Here is a 6,417-nt window from a genome sequence, read left to right as displayed (position 1 = left end):
TCTGCCAGAATCGACCCCCTCCCCAGCTTCCCCCTGAATCGTCATTCAATATTTTTTTCTATAATCCTAGCTAATTAGACCTTAACTAGATAGAGTTGTAAAAAAAAATATGAAGTGATGATTCTAGAAGAAGTTGGGGAGGGGGTGATTCTGAATCGCCCCAATGAACTGGCCCTACATTGTCATCAGTGATGTTGTGACGACCGAGAAAGTAGGAAAATCAAGGTGTGTTTGGAGATGGGTAATTGCTAGCTAGGCAGGTAGAGTCTGCGGCCGGCGTGTGACTACGGGGGTGTTTGTTTCAGAAGTCTTAGGACTTTTTCTAGTCCCATGGACTAATCAAAAAACACTCTTCAATAAAGTCTTTTTCTAATCCCTGTAAAAAAGTCCCTCCCGTTTGGTTTCTAGAGACTTTTTCTAGTCTCTGGGACTAAAAAGTCCCTGAACCAAACATCCCCTACGTAGAGTGCACATTAAACACATTAAGGTGTGCACAAGCGGCGATCTCTCGTGATAGCCACGTGTGCGATTTTTACTGTGGCGATTTACTGTACCGATTGAGAGAGAAAAAACGACTGCTCAGCCTCCCTAAAAAAAAAGACTGCTCAGCCTTCCTTCGCACCGAAGCATCCCTCCTTTTCCTTTTCCTCCCATAGGGGCCATAGGGGTTACCGCCGCCGCCGCCGCCGCCCTCGTTCCCTCTCCATCTCCTGCCCCGAGCCCAACCTCCCTCCAGCCTCTGCTTGCGACCTTCCCGGAACGACGAATCTCGTCGCCATGATCTCCCCGCGCGGATACGGCGCGCCGTTGTCGAGCTTGGCCACGGCGGAGATCCGGCTCCACAACCACACGCCGGCGGTGGAAGACTGCGGGGGCTTTCTCCGTGGGATGCCGCCATGGACCTCCTTCTCCTCAACCATGGAGCGGCAGCAGGGGAGCCCCGGTCCCCGTCTACTTCTTCTCCATCAAGCTCTGACGTCCGACTCCAGCGACTCTCCCTTCTTCCTTTTGCAGTACGCTGGGAACACTCGACATGACATCCACCTACTGATTCGTGCTCTACATCTGGAAACTTACGGAAATAAGGTGCATGACATTATTAATTCTTTTGGAGGTAATTTACTTTCCAAGTTCTTGTGTGCTGAGTGCTGACAAGTATAATTATTATTGATACATCAAGGCATCGTTGATAGTGAAGTACTCTTGCAGCTGCAGATTATTCCACCCTGTTTTGACATCTCCCCCAATTGATTTGATATCGTCCATGGATAAGCATCATTTAGGTGCCAAGCTGTTGTGGGTGGTATGATTCCTATCTCTGTGTTGAAATATTCACATATCATACCGGTTCGATCTCAATATTCCACCCTGTTTTGACATCTCCCTCAATTGATTTGATTTTGTCTCTAGGTTTATTGATTTATGTAATACAACCTTCAGACACCAACCCATGTCTGTAGAACCAGCAGTCAAAGCGATTCGCCACTATCAAACCATGGATATGGTATTCTACTATTCTGAAAGAGAATCAACTTCATCTATAAAACGATCAGCAGAAGGAACAAGCCTTTGGAATGCCACGGATATCCATGTAGGCATCAACATTAGTGGAACCACTTCTAATTTCAAAAGGCGGGGGCGGGCGACCGCTCAAAGGTTGGTAGCTTTGGTTTATCTGGCAGATATGCGCCATTTGGAGGGTCGTTCTTTTCGCCTGGCCTGGGCAGGAGGCAACCCCTCGGCGACGGATTAGAGAGCTGGTGTGGGTTTTGCCAGAGCATTCGACCTACTCAGATGGGCTTGTCACTCAATATTGGTAAAGTATCTCGCATACAGGAAATAATCTCACCACTGGAACTGTCATATCAAATTATGTTCTTCTTTGGCTTTGTCTTTCCAGATATGTCAGCAACGGCTTTCATTGAGCCATTGCCCGTAATAGATTATGACGCGCGGCTGCTGCGTTCTGACATCCATTTGAGGCCACTCTCAGACGTTGAACATGTTAAGGTCTCCCTGCTAAAATATTTTTTCCTTTTAAGAGCAAATAAAATGTGGGTTTCTTGAGCTGAAATATGCTCAATGCCTACTGTTTCCAAACTGATTTTTGTGCTCTTGCTGTACTTATATACACCATAGATCAAGAAGGCACTGAGAGGAGTAAAGGTGGAAGTACTCATCGTGGCAACATGCGAAGGAGGTGCCGAATATCTCGTCTGACAACCCAGGCAACTCGAGAGCTAATGTATGGAAGTTTATCATAGTTCTGCAGAGCATTTACCAAATGAACCCTACTATAGTCGCTGAAAATGATCAGTTTTTCTTCATGCCGCAATTTTCCTGTCGTTGAAGGGGGCACAATAAAGTCAGTTGTACAATACTCAGCTGTATTGTACTGGTGTTTGAACATTTTCAGGTAAAACATGTGCTATTGCTCTAACAAAGGAAATACTTACTGATACGAGACGTGGAAGATTGGTTCTAGAATAGGTATGGTTCTGGAATGAATGCAATTGACATGAGACGTGGTATCCCAATGGTTGTTGATTCTGTGCCGACGAACGAAAAGGGCATGGTCAGAATGATCAACACGTCTTAGCCTCTTCTAATTATGGCAGAAGATGTAGAAAATGAAGCATTGGGCACACAGATTATTAACAAGCTTCATGGAGGCATCAAGGTCGGTATTAATACACATGATGACTAATGTTTCCCCATTGTAATTTCTAATCTGTTATGAAAGTTCTATGCTAACACATCAAAGTTTTCAAGAACTTTTCCCTGCTGATAGGGTTACTAAGAATCGTAAAAAATATTAGGTTAGCAGTTCATTCTGTATCAAACTTGAGCAAACCAAAATTGAGTTAGGTGGCTGTTTTCTGTAGGAATGCATCCTCCTCTTGATACACAAACTGAAGAAATCAATTCGATGACAAAGCATAGTACTGCAGGTGTTAACTTCATGATCTCATGGGCGTATTATAATTACCTTATTTTGTTCTCTTCAATTATATGTTCCAAATGATAGAATAGTTGATCTAATCATCTTGGTGCTAATATTATTTAGTGTAGTATATTTTGGCATGCATCCAGTGTACATTCCATCCATTCTAACTGATATGTTGATGTTGGATGGTTCACCCACACTTCCTGTTCTCAGTGTTGATCCATCAGTAGCACCTAGCCCATGAGCTTAATGGGAATCCAGGTAAATGTTCTACTTTTATTCTTACACTGGAATACTTAATTGTGTAACTGCTAGCTTCACCTCGGCAATAGCGAGTAATTGATCAGTATTTTCTGTTATTCTACAAGGAGTTTCTGAAGCTTGGTGTTGCCGACGACTCCAAAGATACACGTTATATTTGCCAATATTGTGAAAGCTAAAAAGAAGTGTTGTGATGTATTTTACAGATTTATTTTCTGAAGAACAACATGGCTGACCCATCACTGTTGACCTTATCATCTTCACCAAACAAGGAAATAAAAGTAATAACCTATCAGCCAGTGAAGATTACATGGCTGATCTGTGTTTTTTGCATGCTAGGTGAGCATTATGAACTACTCCCTCTGTCCCAAAATATAAGAACGTTTTTAATACTACACTAGTGTCAAAAACGTTCTTACATTATGGGACGGAGGGAATACTATACTTGCCTTAAGAGGGTGTATTTCCCTTATAATCAGATACTCACTTATATTTCAAAGAATAAAGAAATCTTTTGAAATTTTTGTTGGTAAAAAAAGGAATTTCCTGTAATCCTTGCCGAGGCAAACTGTTATGGGCTTGATGCCTTAGCATCTGCCTAACTTAGAGTTTTAGGGAATCCACGATTCCTTGGTTTGGCAAATATACATTTTAGGGTGAATGAGGACACTTGACTATTTCACATACGAATGGCATAAAAATGAGATTGAGCTTGCAGAGATATCTAGCGTACATAGTGTCATTGTCCTAACACTTTTGTAGTGGTTAATGTTGATTTTGCTTGTGTGTGACCTATCATGAAAAATAGGGGTTATTTTCTTTTTCAAACCAGGCGCCTGATTGTTCGTGCTTTAGGCAGACAGGTTGCTGCCTAAACTGAAAGTAATGCAGGGCACTTTGTATATGTTGTTTTTAGGCTTTGTATCATTAGAATGTCTGGCGATTCTCTTCCTAAGAGGTCTTTTAGTGGTTGTTATTGTCGTCCAGGCGATGATCTTAATTCTACTTATTAGGAGGAAAAATATTTTAGAGGATGCTTTATTTGGGTTCCTCCACAAATAGGTATATCTCATCTTTTGAGTTTTCTTTATCTCTTGCTCTAGCATGTGTATTGTAATTTTACTTTTTCCACGCACCGATGACTGTAGAGTGTTTGTAATGAAGTCCATGGAAATTTGGCAGCCGGTTATGCTGGCTACACAAGCACTTCTCTTCAGTTGACATTGGCCACATCAGGATACAATACATGAACCAGTTCTACTTCACCTTGAAGAACTCAAGCAGATAGGAGATTAGTTATTGATTACTATGGAGAGGTATTATTATCTTTTATCATTGCATTGAAGTAGACTTCCATGCTACATTTTTTTGCATTGAAGTAGACTATGATTCATGATGCAGTGTTTTTTTTTGCACTTTTATTCTGCTTTTGTCTTGTGATACTGCTGCATTGATCTGAAAAGGGGGTTAGCAGCATTGTGGCTGTGCCACTGACGTTTGAATTTATAGACATGTTATCGCATTTTGCAGTTATGAAGATTTACAAATCAGTTTCACGAATTTTTGATATGATTGCTTCAATGATGATTTTCGCAAAAGCATTTCCCTTTGAAATTAAAGAAAATCAGCTTATGACACTAAAAATAGATCATATGAAGGGGTGAGCTAATTCTGTTGTACTGTGTTTCACGCTTTTCTGTCATAGTTTGCGTTTTAAATATTTCCAACCTCCAGTTTACTCAGTCGCATCTGCCTATTGTGTTTGAAGTTTGATTACATGAAATCCTATATTGAATTTTCCTGTTGCATTTTCCCTTGATTTATCATTCATCATATTATTATTATCTTTTTTATATTTGCATGAGATGGATTTAAACTACACTCTTGCTAAAGCCCTCTATGCAAGTTTGTTTGAGTTACTTGTAGAACAAAATTAACAAGTCCCTTTTAGTTGGCAAGCGTCGAGCTGGGAGGCCAATCAGTTTCCCCCTGCATTCGTGAAGTGGCAGAAGAGGAGCAGTTGTGCTCCGAGCGCCGCCTCCATCCTTGAACCATCTTCGTCACATGCAGCGACAGACTTATCTCTGCATGGTGGGAGTGGCTCTTCAAGGAGATTGAGGTTCAGGATGACGAGGCACAGAAGCACCACGATGACGATGCAAAGAAGTCACACGTTGGTGGCTCCCGCGGGTTGGCGTTGGCCGCAAACAACGACGAGGCCGACGGCTCCAGCATGGCAATTAGTAAACTTCTTTCTTTGGTTTTAGTTTTGTTGTGCTGGCTGTCCGCCTTTTTGCATTGTAAATAATAATTCAAGTCCACTTTGATAAATTGCGTTGAATGACTGACGGTCGACGGATGTCCACGAACTGTATCCGTTTGGTGATTCACATTGAAGATGCCCCAATCTTGTATTTAAGTATCATTTATTTAGCTCCTTCTAAAAAATTTAGTGCAATTTCTTAATAACATGTCATGTCCATTTGTTACCAAAATTACAAAAGGAAAAACTAGAATGGGCGTCTGCCAAGCTGGGACGCCCTGGCTTCCTCTCAGGAGGCGCCACAAGGTGGCGCCCCAGCCCCTAGTGGTGATAAACTCCGGGCGACATCGCTCTCACGGGCTGTACGTGCGCCGCCGGCCCACCAGCAATCCACTCATCAATCATCAGAGAGCCAGCGAACCTGGCGCGAACATTCAAACTTCATATACTAGAAAGTGTGGTGTACGCCTACACGTTGTAGTCCGTACGTACTTCATTTATATTCGTGACCGCAGCCGTACACATGTGTTACTCGCCGTACGTGCCCTTGTCTACGCCGTCCATTCGAGTCCATGACGTATTGACGTGCATCCATGCATGTATATACGCTTTTGTCACCAAATAGTTGTTAGACTGTATATACGTAGTCCTGTACATGTCTTGTATTGTATCTCCTGGTACTTCTATATAATGAGATAGCCACACCGCGTTTTAGGGTGTCGAGCCAGTTTTCCAAAACCCTATGTTTTACATGGTATCAGATTAGGCTACGATGACTTCCGCTGCACCTTCTCCCGCCGCCGTCGCGCCGATCTCGACCGCCGCGCCGATCGTGACCGCTGCCGCCGCGCCGGCCCTCGCCTCGACATCGCCCTTCATGGCCTCCCGGCCCCTCGCGACGACCTACGGCGCTGCGCCGCCCCCGCCTGCGCCGATCTCGTCCGCC

General features: G+C 43.2%; 1 long non-coding RNA gene across 14 annotated transcripts; it reads left to right on the top strand.

The window, feature by feature from the left end:
- The first annotated feature begins 621 nt into the window (after window positions 1-621).
- Window positions 622-5,674, top strand: LOC123187047 (uncharacterized). 14 transcript variants are annotated; one of them, XR_006493798.1, is made up of 9 exons: window positions 622-1,114; window positions 1,210-1,303; window positions 1,411-1,816; window positions 1,901-2,010; window positions 2,140-2,245; window positions 2,417-2,680; window positions 3,161-3,208; window positions 3,415-4,524; window positions 5,160-5,674. It is a non-coding gene; the product is annotated as an uncharacterized lncRNA (long non-coding RNA). The 14 variants fall into 14 exon arrangements; XR_006493791.1 differs by having other exon boundaries at window positions 3,316-4,524; XR_006493793.1 differs by having other exon boundaries at window positions 2,417-3,547; window positions 4,196-4,270; window positions 4,391-4,524.
- Window positions 5,675-6,417: the final 743 nt, after the last annotated feature.

The sequence above is a fragment of the Triticum aestivum genome, chromosome 2A, assembly GCF_018294505.1.
Source record: "Triticum aestivum cultivar Chinese Spring chromosome 2A, IWGSC CS RefSeq v2.1, whole genome shotgun sequence".
Taxonomy (NCBI): Eukaryota; Viridiplantae; Streptophyta; class Magnoliopsida; order Poales; family Poaceae; genus Triticum; species Triticum aestivum.
The sequence above is the reverse complement of the archived record's forward strand: the minus strand, read 5'-3'. Positions and strand labels throughout refer to the sequence as shown.